General features: G+C 45.5%; 1 long non-coding RNA gene across 2 annotated transcripts; it reads left to right on the forward strand.

Annotated features, from left to right (window-relative positions):
* The first annotated feature begins 5,507 nt into the window (after window positions 1-5,507).
* On the forward strand, window positions 5,508-7,779 carry LOC119337221. 2 transcript variants are annotated; one of them, XR_005163131.1, is made up of 5 exons: window positions 5,508-5,539; window positions 5,980-6,079; window positions 6,161-6,240; window positions 6,965-7,062; window positions 7,161-7,779. It is a non-coding gene; the product is annotated as an uncharacterized LOC119337221 (long non-coding RNA). The 2 variants fall into 2 exon arrangements; XR_005163108.1 differs by lacking the exon at window positions 5,508-5,539 and having other exon boundaries at window positions 5,696-6,079.
* Window positions 7,780-16,115: the final 8,336 nt, after the last annotated feature.

Genomic DNA, 16,115 nt, shown 5'->3' on the forward strand with positions numbered 1-16,115 from the left:
TAATGTGGGTTCAGTTCAGGGGAATCCCCTTCTACCTCCTCACCAAGGAGCTTGCTCGCAGCCTGGGGGACCAGGTTGGGCCGGTGGTGATGATCGATCCTCACTCGAGGGGCAACATCTGCGACAAGTTCCTTAGAGTGAGAGTGCAGCTTCCTTTGTACTCTGCTCTGCAGAAGGAGATTACGCTAGCTGATGAGATCACTGACGAAGAGGTTACTGTCCACCTAAGGTATGAAAGATTGCCAAATTTCTGTTTGTTCTGCGGATATATAGGGCATATCGAAGCAAGGTGTGATGTACCAATTGCTGAGAAGAAGTTGAAGTATAGTAAGGAACTCGGTGTATTCCCGGTCCACTTTGATGACCCTCATACTTGGTTCCTGCCAGAGAAGATGGGGCAAAAACAGGGTTCCCAGTCATCACCCCCCTTGTGGCGTGCTCCCAAGCCTGCGAGCCACGACAAGACTGTGCTGACTGTAGTGGAACAGATGGGGGAAAGTGTTGCTCGCCTCTCAGTGGGTGACGCGATGGGGACTGACACAAACCTGAAGGTAACAGCGGCTACATCAAGCGAAATCCAGAACAAGGCAAACCTGAGAGCTGAGGAAATTGACACAAACAATGCGTCAGCTTCAAATGTGAATCCCCCCATTGTCTCCACCAACCTGAAGACGATCGACAACACCACCACTTTGTCCACCACCGAGAACAATATCACTGTTTCAATGGACATGGTGGTGGGCAAGATGGCGGAACATGACACTGCGAAGAAGGTGCCTGATGGTTATAAGAAGATGGATGGGGCTGATGATGCTATGGCGGCGCTCGACCCCAAGGTCGTGGGGGAGTTTGGAACAGGGACTAGCGGCGACCCCAACAAGAAGAAGAAATTCAAGGACCTCCAGCAAGTTATCCCTGGAAATACCATGATTCTCCCAGCTGAGACCATGGTGTCTGCTAATGACTCCATCGCTCCTCTTGTGTTCAACCCGGGTATGGGCAAACCGGGTTTGGGCGCTGCTAAGCTGGGACGCAAGGGGCATGGTCGTAACTCCAAGCATGTTTCTGTAGGGGATGGCAGAGCTAGCACCATTATAAAACCTGCTCTTGGAAAAAGGCAGCAGAGTCCAGTGCTTGAGAGTAAAATCTCAGAAGGAAATGTAATTCGAAAAAAGATGTGTAGTGGAGAGGAGAATCATATGATAGGACAAGACATGGGGCTGAAGGGTGGAAAGGCAGCAACCGATCCCGGGGCTATCGGTCAACTGACGGGCGCGTTAGGCGACGCCCGTCAGGAGAAATGAGTATCCTGAGTTGGAACTGTCGGGGCCTTGGGCAGCCCCGGACAGTTCAAGAGTTGGTATCCCTTGTGCATACCTATCGCCCTAAGATCGTCTTCTTGTCTGAAACCAGGCAATGCAAAGAGAAAGTGAAAAGAATAAGATACAGAATAGGTCTAAGGCACTGCCTTACCCATGACGGTAAGGGTAAAGGTGGTGGCATTGCTTTGTACTGGGATGATCAAATAAATATAAAATTGTTGTCGTATGGGCCTCGGTATTTTGATGTGCTTGTTTGTGATGATCCCCATGGCCCTCCGTGGCGGGGAACCTTTGTTTATGGTGAACCCAGATCTCAAGATAGGCATCTTATGTGGACTCTGTTAAAAAGGATCAGACCAAATGCCACTGAGCCTTGGCTGATGATCGGTGATTTTAATGAGACGATGTGGCAATCCGAACACTTTTCATGTGCTAGAAGATCTGAAGGACAAATGGCAAGATTTAGAAATATGTTATGGTGTTGCAATCTTCATGACTTGGGGTTCAGGGGAAGGCCATGGACCTATGATAACAAACAAGGGGGTGATAGAAATGTGAGAGCAAGGATTGATAGAGGAGTGGCATCCCCATGTTGGATGGATCTATTCAAAGAAGCTATGGTGACTCACATTACTACTGCCAGGTCTGACCACTTTCCACTCCTTCTTTGTTATGCTGGTGACCCGGTTAACAGAAGAGGGCCGAGGCCTTTTCGCTATGAACATATGTGGGAGAGAGACTCAACCTTAACAGAGGAAGTGATGAAGGCATGGCACAAAGAAGGTAATCAGGAACCAGGCTTGGTTAATGTGGTATGTAAGTTAAATTCGGTTAGGAAGGGTTTGCAAGTTTGGAGCAAGAAAAGTTTGGGTCTGTACCTCACAGGGTTCAGCAGCTACGGAGGAAGCTTGATAGGCTATGGAGTAAAGCTCCATCACCTGACCGAGATAAGCAAATCCGACGCAGTTCAAAAGAATTGGACGAGTTCCTATTGAGGGAGGAAATGTCATGGAGAATACGTTCTCGTGTTACAAAACTTCAGGAGGGAGAACAAAATACTAAGTATTTTCAGCAAAAAGCAACTTGGCGACAGAAAAAGAACAAGATCAGCAAGCTCAAGGATTCAACCGGTATTTGGATCCATGACCCAGGTGAGTTGGGTGCCATGACAAGGGATTTCTTCATGAAACTCTATGAGGCTGACAAAAATCTGGAACCTGAAAGCCTACTGTCACTGTTTCATCCCAAAGTTACCCCTGAGATTAATGAACATATTTGTAAGGCATTTATGGATGAAGAAATTAGCGATGCGCTTTTTCAAATTGGCCCTCTAAAGGCTCCTGACATTGATGGGTTCCATGCTCGTTTCTTCCAGAGGAATTGGGCTGAACTTCGAGGAGATGTGATCAGCGTAGTGAAAAAATTCTTTGACGATGGAATCATGCCAGAAGGAATAAACGACACTGTGATTGTCCTTATCCCCAAAGGTAATGCACCCGAAAGCTTGAAAGACTTCCGCCCGATAAGTTTATGCAACGTCATATATAAAGTGATCTCTAAATGCCTTGTTAACCGCCTTCGGCCTTTTCTCGATGAGTTGGTGTCTGAAGCACAGAGTGCGTTTATACCTGGGAGACTCATCACAGATAATGCATACATTGCCTTTGAGTGCTTTCACAAGATCCAACATACAAAAAATGCAACCGACAACCACTGTGCCTATAAGCTTGATTTGTCGAAAGCATATGATCGTGTGGAGTGGAACTTTTTGGAAGGAGATTTGACTAGATTTGGCTTTTGTCAGAAGTGGAAAAAATGGGTTATGACCTGTGTTCGATCCGTGAGATACACTGTGAAGCTTAATGGAGAAATTTTGGAATCCTTCCAACCGACAAGGGGTCTTCGTCAGGGTGACCCGCTAAGCCCGTATCTCTTCTTGTTTGTGGCTGAAGGTCTATCTCGTGCTTTGGAGGCCGTGTGTGCTGTTGGAAAGATCACTCCCTTAAAAGTGGCAAGGGGGAGCCCAGGTATCTCACATCTTCTCTTTGCAGATGATAGCCTTTTATTCTTCAAGGCTGATAGTGAAGAAGCAAGGAATGTCAAGATCGCCCTTAAAAAATTCCAGCGAGGAACGGGCCAACTGTTAAGCCCAAGTAAATGTTCCATGTTGTTTAGTACTGCTTGCCCTGCTCTTACCCAAGAGGATGTTAAGCTAATTCTAGAAGTCGACTCTGCTACTTTTGATGAAAAGTATTTAGGCTTGCCTACACCCGAAGGGCGCATGAAGATATCTCAATTTCCGCCCATCCTTGAACGATTCACGAAGAGACTCACTAATTGGCTTGAACGATTCATGTCCCATGGTTCTAAAGACATACTGATAAAGTCTGTGATTCAATCTCTGCCATCCTATACCATGAGAATGTTTAAAATGAGTGTAGCTTTTTGCGAGTAATATGAGAAACTGATCCGGGACTTTTGGTGGGGAGATGAGGAAAATCAGAGAAAGGTCCACTGGATGTCATGGGAGAAAATGACACAACCAAAGAGTCAAGGTGGTCTGGGTCTCCGTGATATGCAGGTGTTTAACCAGGCCCTCCTTGCTAAGCAAGCGTGGCGTTTAATCCAGCGGCCAGATAGCTTGTGTGCTAGGCTATTGAAATCAAAATATTTTCCGAAAGGAAATTTGTTAGACATGGTTTTTGCGTCTGATGCATCACCTGTGTGGAGAGGGATAGAGTTCGGACTTGAACTATTAAAGAAAGGTGTTGTGTGGAGAGTTGGGGATGGAAAAAGCATCCAATTTCTCAGAGATAATTGGATCCCAAGGCAATCAGGACTCATGGTTAAATCACTCAAAAGTCGCAGCCGTTTCAGATGGGTTAGTCAATTAATTTTGCCGCAAACAAGAGAATAGAATATTCCCCTTATTGAACAGCTATTCCATAGCTTTGACGCTGAGGAAATCTGCAAGATAAATCTCCCAGTCAACGAAACAATGGATCACCTTGCGTGGAACTATGAGAAAAATGGTATGTTCACGGTAAGGAGTGCCTATAAGTTGGGAATGTTTTTGAAGCAGCAGGAAACAACAGCCGGATCATCAAGTAATGCAAGCACTGGAAGGGAAAATCTTTGGAATTTGATCTGGAAAGCGCATGTCCCTCACAAAATCCGTATTGTGGCCTGGAGAATCGCCACTGACTCACTCCCCACAAAAGAGAACAAAAGGAAGAGAACACTTGAAGTTGATAGCACATGTAATATATGTGGCAGAGAGACGGAGGATGCCCAACACGCTGTTCTGAAATGTACCAAAGCTACAGCTCTCCGGGAGGAAATGAGAGAGCACTGGACCTTACCAAGTGAAACTCTGCTTGTTACTCGGGACCCGGACTGGCTACTTCATGCTCTCAGTCTTTGTTCTGGAGACATGCGAGAAAAGCTGCTCTTGGTTTTATGGCGTTCCTGGCATCTTAGGGACGACATTGTGCATGACAAAGGAAAAGCAAAGGTGTCTGACTCAGTCCTATTCCTGAAGAATTATTGGGAAACTCTGAATTCAAACAGTCAAAGTAGAGGTGATGTGAAAGGGAAAAAACCTCTGTACGATGTACAAATGCAATCGCCCACTGCTCAGGAATTGAAGTCGACCATCCACTGGTCCAGACCACAAGGTGATTGCATTAAGCTTAACATTGATGCTTCCTTTATTTCAGCTTTGAATGCAGCATGGGCAGGGGCAGTCGCCAGGGACAGCACCGGAGCAGTTGTCTTCTCTGTAGGCCGTCAGCTTCATTCTTGTGCTGATGCAGAGGAAGCTGAAGCTAATGCACTGCTGATTGGTCTTATGTGTTTAAGGGATTTAAACAAGGAACATGTGCAGGTGGAATCGGACTGTGCCGCAGTTGTCGCGGCTGTAAATGCAAAAGAAAGGAACAATGCAAAGTGGTGGACTACTTATGAGGAAGCAAAGTTGTGTATGCGTGAATTCAGTTTGTGCAAGGCTAGTAAAGTTAGAAGAGAGTGCAACATGGCCGCACATGAGTTGGCAGCCCATGCTAGAATGCATGGAGATTTTTTTATGCTGGACAACGTGCCACTGGAAATCTTTCATGTAATTCAGAATGATTGTAAGTTTGCTATGAATGAATGAAAGAGCTCTCTTTACCCCTCAAAAAAAATTCTGTCAATGCCCACTGTCTTCAAGTAATACTGTAAGTTCTGTCAATGTATACTCTGTCTTCAAGTAATCGATGTTGCTAGAATACTTACTGTCGTGTGCACACCTTGAGATCATGGCCAGCACACAACTCAGGTCATGGCTTGTTGCCTCATATAAACCTGCATAAATATGCAAAATTGTACTGCAGGTTGCATGGGTAGCAGTGGAGAATCCAGACGCTTGCTGTTGTCCCTTGCAGAGGTCCAGGAAAAAAAAGTGTAGTGGTTCAGGAAAAACAGAGAGGAGCTGCTCTGTTATTCCTTTAGTCAATCTTTTGGCCTATCTCCTTCTGTATTATGATTTCCATCTTGAGAGAAAAAAGGAAAAACATGTAAAGTTGTATGTTTTTTTATGTTTGCAATTTTTTGTTTTGTGGAGAATTAAAGGATCGTGTATGCTTGCCGTTGAATCCAACTGTTTTTAGTTTTTTAGTGTCCAGGAAAAAATCTTGGGAACATTTGTCATGCTAGCCACCTGACGCTCGGCATATCCTCTCCCTCGTGGCATCCAGCTTTGCTGCAGGGACCAAAAGGTGCTCCATCACCGGATTCATCATATTGGAATCCTCTCTTCTTGTGTGGTTTAGTCAACTTTGTTTTCCTGTATCGTACAGTTGGGGTCAAGATCGAAGTCGGCTGAGCTATTGGGTGGCTCTGAAGATGTGTTTGTGTTAGAGATTAGTTTACATGCAAAGTAAGTTCTGTAAGAAAAGTATTACTGTGCACCACTCCAATTTGTTCCTTGAACTGATAAGATCTGGTCCAGTAGTACTCCTGCAAATCTGAGGCAAGACGTTCTGCATGTTTCTATTATCCTGCACAATAAGCAATATGTGTGTCCTCAACATAGTGGTGGAGCACATACACTTCAAATCATCCGTTCTCTTGTTCCCCAAAATAAATTCATTCGTTCTAACCATTAGCCATATAATTGTACAGATAGACCATATAAATGGGATTCTTTCTGTAAATAGAAATCAACCTGATTTGATTATGTTTCATGTCCATAATAGTTTTCTCTTGGTAGAAAAAACATAAACATGTACATACAGATTATATTTCTGCTCATTGCAAGAGGATATGAGGATTTCTACTATTATACTGACAGAATGATAGCATCACCTCAAGCATGTAACCGTGGGAGTTAGTCTTTGTTACCTGACCTGAATGCTCTTGTAAACACAAATATGTCCTAAGAATTAGGGTAAGAATGAAGCCAATAACTGTTGAATGTCAACAGATGTAGCTCTTTTAATCCCACAAAAGTTAGTCATAAAGGTGGCCACATTGCTGCATTTGATTGTTCCCTACAAGAATGAGATTGAGTATTCTGTGCTTGCCACATGCCATCAACGTACTATTCTCATTCTAATTAATTTTTGATGTTCCTAAACTTGATTTTGTTCTTGCCTTTATAGACAAGCCTCAGCATATTTGAGATGATGGCTGTTGCTGCACGTGAAGAGTTGGTTAATATGAAGAAGTTCCTAATTAACTGACTTGAGCCATTTGCATAGTAAGTTATTTGCTTTTATCATTGTGTAGTGGAAGGATAGTTTATTTGCTTTTTTTCCTATGACACAGTTTCTCAACTCGACCAACCGTGCTTCACAGGAACCGGTGCTCTCCCGTTGCAACATACGGGCATTTGATGAGAGAACGGACGTAAGCACATTGACATAAATATATGCAGGAAGGAATTAAAGCAGAGACTACACAACTCGGGTGACAAAGAGTTGTGCCCATGGCCGATTAAATAGAACTGAAAAAAGTCTGCGTCTACAGTGAGACACCTCGAGGAAAAAAGATCGGATGATGAGAAAGGAAAAAGGAGAGATTGGATCGGGACAACGTACAACCTGGATTCAGGTTTTAGCACACGATGGACAAGCTGCAGGCCACGGCGGACGCTGGAGGCACAGGCCCATCGCAGACAGGGGTAGGCCTGGGTGAAGTCAGCAAGGTGTGTGTGTGTTGCAGATAGATGGAGGCACTGGGACGGGGCGGCAAGGTGTGTGTGTGTGTGTTGCAGATAGATGGAGGCACTGGGACGGGGCGGCAAGGTCCAAGACGACGGGTCGTGAGAGCAGGTTGTGGTTGCCTGCATATATATGTATTCCCCTCCGTTAACAACTGTTGGATGAAGCTTTGGAGTACTATAAACTTCCAGGGAAGGTAAAACCCATCTTTGGCATATTTGTTTTCAGAGTATTGATATTGGAGATGACCTTAAGATGAGAAAGACTAAAGATTTGGTAAGCTGTCCATACTGCCTCAAGGGGGGAAGTTTTTATCACTGCTTTTTGGTTGTATTTATATAAGAAGCATGGAGGGAGCTGGAACTAATTTGTGATTTCTCCTGGCCATTTTTTTCTTCTAAAAAGAGCAAGTTTCCCGGTGTTCAAACATTGTAGATCAGAAATGTTCTTCATCGATGCCCATCCCAATTGCTAACAATTCTTTTGCACACTCAGGTTTGTGCTTTTGTGTGGTAATTTACTAAACATACTTTGGGTTATGATCCTTTGACATACACTTATGCCCTCCCCTACACATTATTTTTAGGTTGCCAAATATATTACGAAGGAACTATAGCAAGCGAATTGTTGAGTTTGCCAAGCATAATGGCAGAAGAAGCACACCTAATTTTGGCAGATCATATAAAGAGAATATCGAGCAAAGAGGCTTTGAGATTTACCCATGACTATATGCGGTTCCTATAAACTCCTGTTGCATGTTTAATGATTGCCACAATAGTTTCTTTTCATGCACCAGAGAATTATAATTTTTGTATCAGGTAAATAATTCTTTTCTCACTGTTATTTTTCCAGACCAAGATCGAGAGATAGACAAGGGGTAATGGTAGCTCGTGCAGTGATAGAGTGCTGGGGAGGCTGTCGGTGTCGTTGCCTAGTGCTGGGGAGGCTGCTGAACAAGTTTATTTATTTGTCGTGTGAATTGTTCCACACTTCTGATCATCATATTGTATGATGAGCAGTTGGCCATCTCTTATTCTGTGGGGATATGGTCCGTTTGTATTCTTCTAATTGATTCGGTTCACAATTCTAGCCGATGAAATTTGGTCTACATTTATGTGTACGTATGCTATCCTATATACTGGAACTTGTGCTTGCCCATTATATGATTATACTACAAGTAGACAAATGTAAATGTCCATAGTAATAAACTTGTGGTCATAGGACTACTAGCTTAAAGTTTGTTAGATTATTTAAATGGGCATTTTTGTTGTCTGCTCTTTAGGTTTCCATAGCATGAGGTGGTGCTCTTGCTTTTAGAAACACATATAAACTGCCATCTATACTGAACAATGGGGCTTCCTGTCTAAACTGGAGTAGTAATTTGAGGCTCAAAGGACCAACCACTACTAGGAAAAGGCCTACTAATGGCGTACCAGTTTTTCCTACTAATGGCGCATCACTGGTGCGCCATTAGTATCACGCCACTAGTATTTATTACTAATGGCGCATCACTGGTGCGCCATTAGTATTTGGTATACTAATGGCGCACCACCCAGTGCGCCATTAGTATATAACACCATTCGCCATTAGTATGCTTCCCAGGGGCCATATTTAATCATGTGCTTTGGCACACTAATGGCGCACTACGGATGGATGCGCCATTAGTATACTTGGCATACTAATGGCGCACTCTGTAGTGATGCACCATTAGTATGAATATTAGGTTTTTTTTACTTTTCTGATTTTTGCACAGGTTACAAAATATATTATTTGACAGAATATAGACAGTAGCACACAGCAACAGTAGATTCATCGAATACAATAGAAAATTAGTCTCCGAATACAATTCATCATATTAGTCTCCGAATTCAAAAGACCGAACAAAGATAAAACATTACAAGTCTCGAGACCGCGAGTATCGAGTTTGTCTGCACATTACAAGTCGATATCGATCATCTAAACTACCATCACATAGAAGAGAGCTGTGGTCATCACGATGAGCATCATCGCGATGAAACTGGTCTTCATCCGGTTCCTCCTACGCTCCCTTCTCTCTCCCGGTAGATAGCGGGCGTATCTAGATTCCGCCTCTGCCCTAGTGGTGTACCCTTTGTAACTGTTACCGCTGAAACGGTGAACCTGTCTCCGACACTCCTCCCAGTCGTCGTAGACTCCGGGAACCTTACTCTTGTACACGACATACGATGGCATCTCTATGCACAAGCCAAACAACAGACAATATATACATAAGCAATATATAAGTATGCAACAAAAGGATCGGAAGAGAAAAGCAAGACATTAATAGCACGATTCATGGTCCTACTAATAAATAGTATCGATTACATCTAAGTTGAACGACTGTCCAAACCAAAGAGACATACAATTCATTGAAGTTTAATTACAACATGAGCCAATCAATGTTTCAGAACTACACATCACTACTTTCGACTCGACTCATGGACAAGAGCGTGGATGAAGCCGCCGTCTGTCGTGATGGTCATGAAATCGCGGGCGTTGTCAGCCTGCATTTGTAGCATTCCGTCTATCTCAATGTTGGATGGTTGATATCTGAGGAAGAACCGCCCCGAGGTATGAAGGACATCTTGATGGATGATGTCCGCAAACTCTGACTGGATGCGAAAGAATTTTTGTCTGATGTACGCGTCCTGGATTGCCGACAAGCTCGCGGCCCAATCTTTGAGATTATTTGGTAACAGAAGGTGATGATGGTCCCTTACGATCGCCCGCATGTGATGGAGGGTGTACTAGGCATCCTTCTGACCGCCAGGCGGCTGCTTGACGCAGCATAACGTCGTATCGTGGGCGAACACGTGCTTGCCATACTTACGAACTGCCCTGGTGAAGGTGCCTCCAGATTTGGCGTAGCCGGGGAGAACATCATCAAGAACTTTCTTGATATTTGTGTAGTCTATCTTGGAGTTACGGTTCGGGTCGAAATACGTGGCCATGGAATATTTCGGGCTTAAGAGCATGAGTGTGCAATGTGTGTCACTGCACAGAACACGGAATGTTAGAAAAAAAAGAACGATCGAAATCTAAGAAATCATATGTTACGGGGTGGTTAAGGGATGACTTACTTGGGAAAGTAAGCCACAAGGAAGTTATCCTTATCTGGGTTTGCCAGAATGACGTCTTTGAGGTGTGAACTCGCGACTTGGCGGTCCCCAGCGCTGCTCAAGAGCTTGGCACGCATGTAGAAGGGGTTGACGATCACGATGTCCCGGGTCTTGTCTCTAATGATCCGCATCTCCATACTCTGCGAAAACAGCCGAACGAAGGTGTAGTGCAGCGGATGAAGGTTGAACATAGCAAAGATGTCATCAAACCACAGGATGATCGTACCCCCGATGGCACCATCCACAAAGCCCTTGCCCTCTGGCACCTTGGCCATGAAAACCAGGTATGCCACATCATTCTCTCTAAGACGCCGCTTCTCCAAAGAAAGAACACTGCCGTGCAGACTCCGCATAGCACCGGTTGCAGCATTGAGCATATTTGTCGGTAGCATCGCCCTACCCGCCACATGCACCCTCCTCGAGATATCCTTAGCTAAAGGTGGCCCGTCCTGAGCACGGATCGTACTCGGTGTCGGCTGGCTCGCACCGGTGCCCTTTTTAGTCTGCCGTTTCCGGCCCTTCTTCTTGATCTGCTGTAATGGGACCAAGTTCTGCTCACAGACCGCCTTCTTGAGCGTGTTGGGGCTAATAATATTTGGCACCTCCGCTATCTGAGGCTCGGTGAAGGCGGCAGCTGGAGGCGTCTCCTGAGAACTGAATGCCAGACGACGCCTGTTGCAATTGGGTTTCTCCGTCGTACCAATTAGATCGCGGTCGTCTTGTTTGGGTTCTTGAGAAGGAGGCCCACAGAACTCGTCACTGCACCCATGTTCGGCAAAGTACTTATCGACGTTGGTAAATGTACCATCGTCGTTGTCGTCGTCGTCCGGATCATGTGCCATATGCATGTCCGGATCCTGTGCCATAGGGATGTCCGGCATGTCCGATAGCGTTGCGGCGTTCTTACCATGGCTTGGCGCCAGCACGACTGGCGGTCTTGTCTGTGGGGTGGTGTCCCCCGCCCGCAAACGAATCTGGCTCTTCGGCCAAAGCAGGGGCCAGCTTACGCAGGCGCTGAGGGTCATCTCATCTTCTTCATCGGCCCCAGCAGGTCAAATCAGAGGTAACAGCTCGTCGCAGCCTCGCAGCACCCGAACCACTTCAATCCTATACATTGTGGGTGGCATCGGATTACCGTGGAACACGGAGTTGCCCGGTTGAACGATTCTGCCCTTGGCGACATCGACCAACTCGCCGCCCACGAAGTGCAGGAGAGTGCAAGGAACGTCGGCGGCGCCCTGCAAAAACATGTAGGGTGTTAGGGATGCCCAGTCAAAGGCAAGGAGATGAAGTCCTCGGCCGAGAGGCTTAGTTACCATGATGTCGTCGAGCTCGGCTAATGTCGAGGCACCGCCAACGGCGGGCGTGCAACTGACGGAGGGGCCGCTTGCTGGCGAGGTGCCGGCCGGCGTACACCCTTGTGCATTAAGCTCTAATGCCGGCGTCGGAGACACCAATACCGCCGCCGCCGGAGACACCAATGGTGCCGCCGCCGTAGACACCAATACCGCCGCCGCCGGAGACACCAATGGCGCCGCTGCGTGTTGTGCGAGTTGCTGGCGTGAAGCTGGGAATCGAGGGCGGCCCCTGTTGGCCACCCGCAATCCACGTCGTTATCCCATGAATCAAGGTAGGCATAATGCCGGTGAGTGTCAATCCCAGTTGTTGTTGCACTTGCTCTTGGACCATCTCCGGAATCCGCGCCACTTGCGCCTTGAGTGCTTCAACCTCGCGCGAGTGGCTTTCCGAGCTGGTCTTTTTCTCCTTTCGCCCACCAGCGGCATAGTATGACGACCATTTTGTGGACAAGCCTTTGCCGGCCACACGACCAGCTGACGTCGGCTTATTGAGCTTATCCCTGTTTTTCATTACGTTCAACGCCCTATTCAAAGGGGTGTCGAAAGGGGAGCTCTGAGACGACCCCGCGCTACTACTTTCTTTGTCCTGCGGAAGGAACGTGAACCATTTAGAAATATTGGGGATTAATTAGAATGCAACCATATGGAGCTAATTACGCGGGGGTGTATTCCTTACCAGAACAAGCTCAAGCTCCTTGGTCTTCGGATCCGTGGTAAGCTCCTTTGTTACCGGGTCCTCCTTGTACCGGGCCTTGAGAAAGTTCCTTGTCTGCTTGTCACTGTATTTCTCGAAGCGGGGCGGTAGGCCTTGCTCGGCACGCTCCGCGTCCTCCTTGTCCCATACAGGCTCCGCCACTCTGTAACCGCCGGGACCGAGTTGGTGGACCCCTATGTTCAACTGCCGCATTTCTTTCCCCGACTGACTTGATTCAGAGGTTGCGGGGCTATTGCACTTGATCTTGAACTCCTTGTAGTCATCTTCGCTAATCAAAGGATATTTCGCCTTGATCTTCTCATAACTATCACCTTTGTCAATCATTGCCTTCACCGTGCTTTTCCAAGTAGACAGGGTCGTGCTCATCGTCGTGAGGGCGGCACCATTCACTTTATTACCCGAGAGGCGTGTGTTTGCGAACTCAGCGGGGAAATTGTATCGTTCGTGCAGCTTCGTGAAGAGGAGGCTGCGCAAATTCCCTCGGTCCTTATGCCTTAGGTTCTCGGTGTTGATCGAGGCGGTGCTCCAGAGAATGCACCCGAGCTGAATCGAGTACCCCTTGACTACGTGTTTGGGCGCCGTCGGATGCCCATCGGAGTTCACTTCAGTAAATTCCTCCCTGACGGTGCCGAGCACGTTCGGGCGTCGGTCCTTCTGTTGCCTCTTCGGTTGGCTGCCATCTGTGCGTGCGCCGCCATCATCAGTGGTGGCATCCACGGCGCCATCATCAGTGGTGTCATCCCCAACGCCACTAGGGGTTGTGTAGTCAGGATCGGTGTCTTCCGCGGCGTCCTCATAGCGGTGAGGTTCTTCCTCCAACTCCCGGGACAGCTCCCAGAATTGCTTGCCGCCTGAACCGCGGCCTCATCGTTGTGGGCCATGTTTCGCTCTAAATAGGAAAAAAGTTTGGTCAAAAAGTTGGTTATTGTCAAGGAACAAGATCATGGTCTCATCATTTAGGGTTTGTCGACACCGAGGCATCCTAAAAGCTAAGCTTTTATCATTTAGGGTTTGTCGACGCCAAGGCACCCTAAAAGCTTAAGCGTACATCATTTAGGTTCTCATCGACACCGAGGCACCCTATAGAAGCCAAGTTAAGTTTTCATCATTTAGGGTTTATCGATGCCGAGGCACCCTAGGTTGGGCCTAATCACTTGGCACTAATCACTTGGCTCTATTGCCACCTATGTTGGGTTTATCATCTAGGGTTTATCGATGCTAAGGAGAATTCTAAGTTGGGCCTAATCACTTGGCTCTATTGCCACCTATGGTTTAATGCAGCAAGAATGGCGGGGCAGTTGATCCTACTTAACTAAGTACTAAGATACCCCGGCCCATGCATCAGTCGCAAGTACCCCATATGTCCTATTTTTAGCTAACTCATGCTAAAATTCATAGAAAATTTCAGCATGACCTTTGCTGAAAATAGGACATATGGAGTACCCGAATTTGCCGGAACGGAAGTTAATCGACATTTCGGCAAACTCAAGGGCCTCTCGGGGTACCTGCAAATTCATCACGACACAATGGTCGGAGACAAAAACCCAGCCATAGACCATATGGTCCTCTGCTTTCATATGGAAAAAAATCAGCTCAACTTATGTGAGCTTCCATTCCAGATATAATAGGTCACCAAACAAAAAATCATCTAGATATAATGGTACAGCAAAGAAACAGCTTAATCCATGCCTCAGCTTATGAACAGTCATTACTTCAAATACAGAAGAAGGAACAATTTATTTGTGACATAGTTACAAATGATGACAGAATAAAGCAACAACCTGCACTAGCCTAAAAACAAGTGAAGTTTCACCCATATAAGAACAACTTTACAAAATCAGAGAAGTTGCTAAATTTTTTGTATCCTTCATATACACTGGAGTACAATGCTTTATAATGTTCCATCATCATTACAGAAAATTGACAATTGTCCATAATAGTTAACTGAAATTTTTGCCTCATAGCTTGGGTGGGTTAAGTACTAGGAGACTTTGTAATGTGCAGTACAGGTGCAGTAACAGGCTTCTGAGTTAAGAAAACATTTCTGTTTGATTTTTAGTAAAAAGGCTTAAGAAATTTACTCCTGCAAGCACAAAATACAATCAAGAAATCCAAGAAACACATGGTCTTGAGGATATTCTTTATGAATGATTATTTTAGTTTTACATGCAGATTTTGACCAAAAAACACATGGTCTTTTTAACAGTTTTCAGTTTGGACAGAATACTGAAAACTACAGTTTGGACAAAATACACTTTGGTCTTCTAGTTACAAAAGAAAACTGACATATTTCTAGATGCCATAATCAGATCAAAATTTCAAACCACACACTTACTTTCAACTATAAACAAAACTGACTTGCTTTTAATGAAACTCATGGTGGAAGTAACTACTACCAGCATGTCATTATCATGGCAGTCCACTATATATTTTTATGACAAAATACATCATTATTAGGGCACATTATGGCCATTTTCTTACATGATGCTAACTGTACCTAACTGATTTTTTTGACAGTAGGTTAAGTTTTTGACAGTAGCTCCTAACCGTACCTAACTGAATTTTTTGACAGTAGCTCAAGTTTTTGACAGTAGCTCAAGTTTTTGACATAGCTCCTAACTGAATTTCCTGCTTAAAGGGAAGGCTGACTTAAGTGGCAAGATGATACAATTTGCGTAACATAACAATATATGCATCTTAATATAACACCATCTCCTAACAGAAATAGTATCCAGATCTACTAGGGGACAAAGTAGAACTGATATTCTTTTGCTGACCTCTAGTACAAGGTATAGAAGAGGAGGTAAGAGAAGAAATAGTGACATTTCTCTTAGCAGGAGACTTTTTCTTTCTTCTAGAAACTACAATAAATTTCTCCTCCTCTTCCACTACAGTATCATGCCAACTTAGACACAGGGAGGCGACATTTCCATTCGAGTCATGAATATCTAAACAGTGTTTAGTTTTCTTACTAATTTGTTCCCTGGATAATTCCAATTCCTTGAGAACATGAATAAAATCAAAATTATCCAGAGGTATATCAACACCCATCATTGATGCTCTAAACATAATCTCCTTAGCTACTTAATTCCCCAACCCTAGCTACTTAATTCTCCAACCCCTTCTCTTGTCCAAAATTCTCCAACCCCAACCCTAGAACACATCTCAGAAGGAAATCAAGAGGGGGAAGAGGGGGAAGTGGCTCGGGTGCTCACTGGGGAGGTCGAGGGCGACTCGGGGTAGCCGGAGCTAGTCGAGGCGGCGCGAATTCGGCGTCGAGCGGTGGCGATGGTGGCAGAGGCGGAGGAAATTGGCGGGCGTCGAAGGGATGGCTCGAGGGCGTCCGAGCTCGTCCGGGTCCTCGTAGTCGAAGAGGAAGA

The sequence above is a fragment of the Triticum dicoccoides genome, chromosome 1A, assembly GCF_002162155.2.
Source record: "Triticum dicoccoides isolate Atlit2015 ecotype Zavitan chromosome 1A, WEW_v2.0, whole genome shotgun sequence".
Taxonomy (NCBI): Eukaryota; Viridiplantae; Streptophyta; class Magnoliopsida; order Poales; family Poaceae; genus Triticum; species Triticum dicoccoides.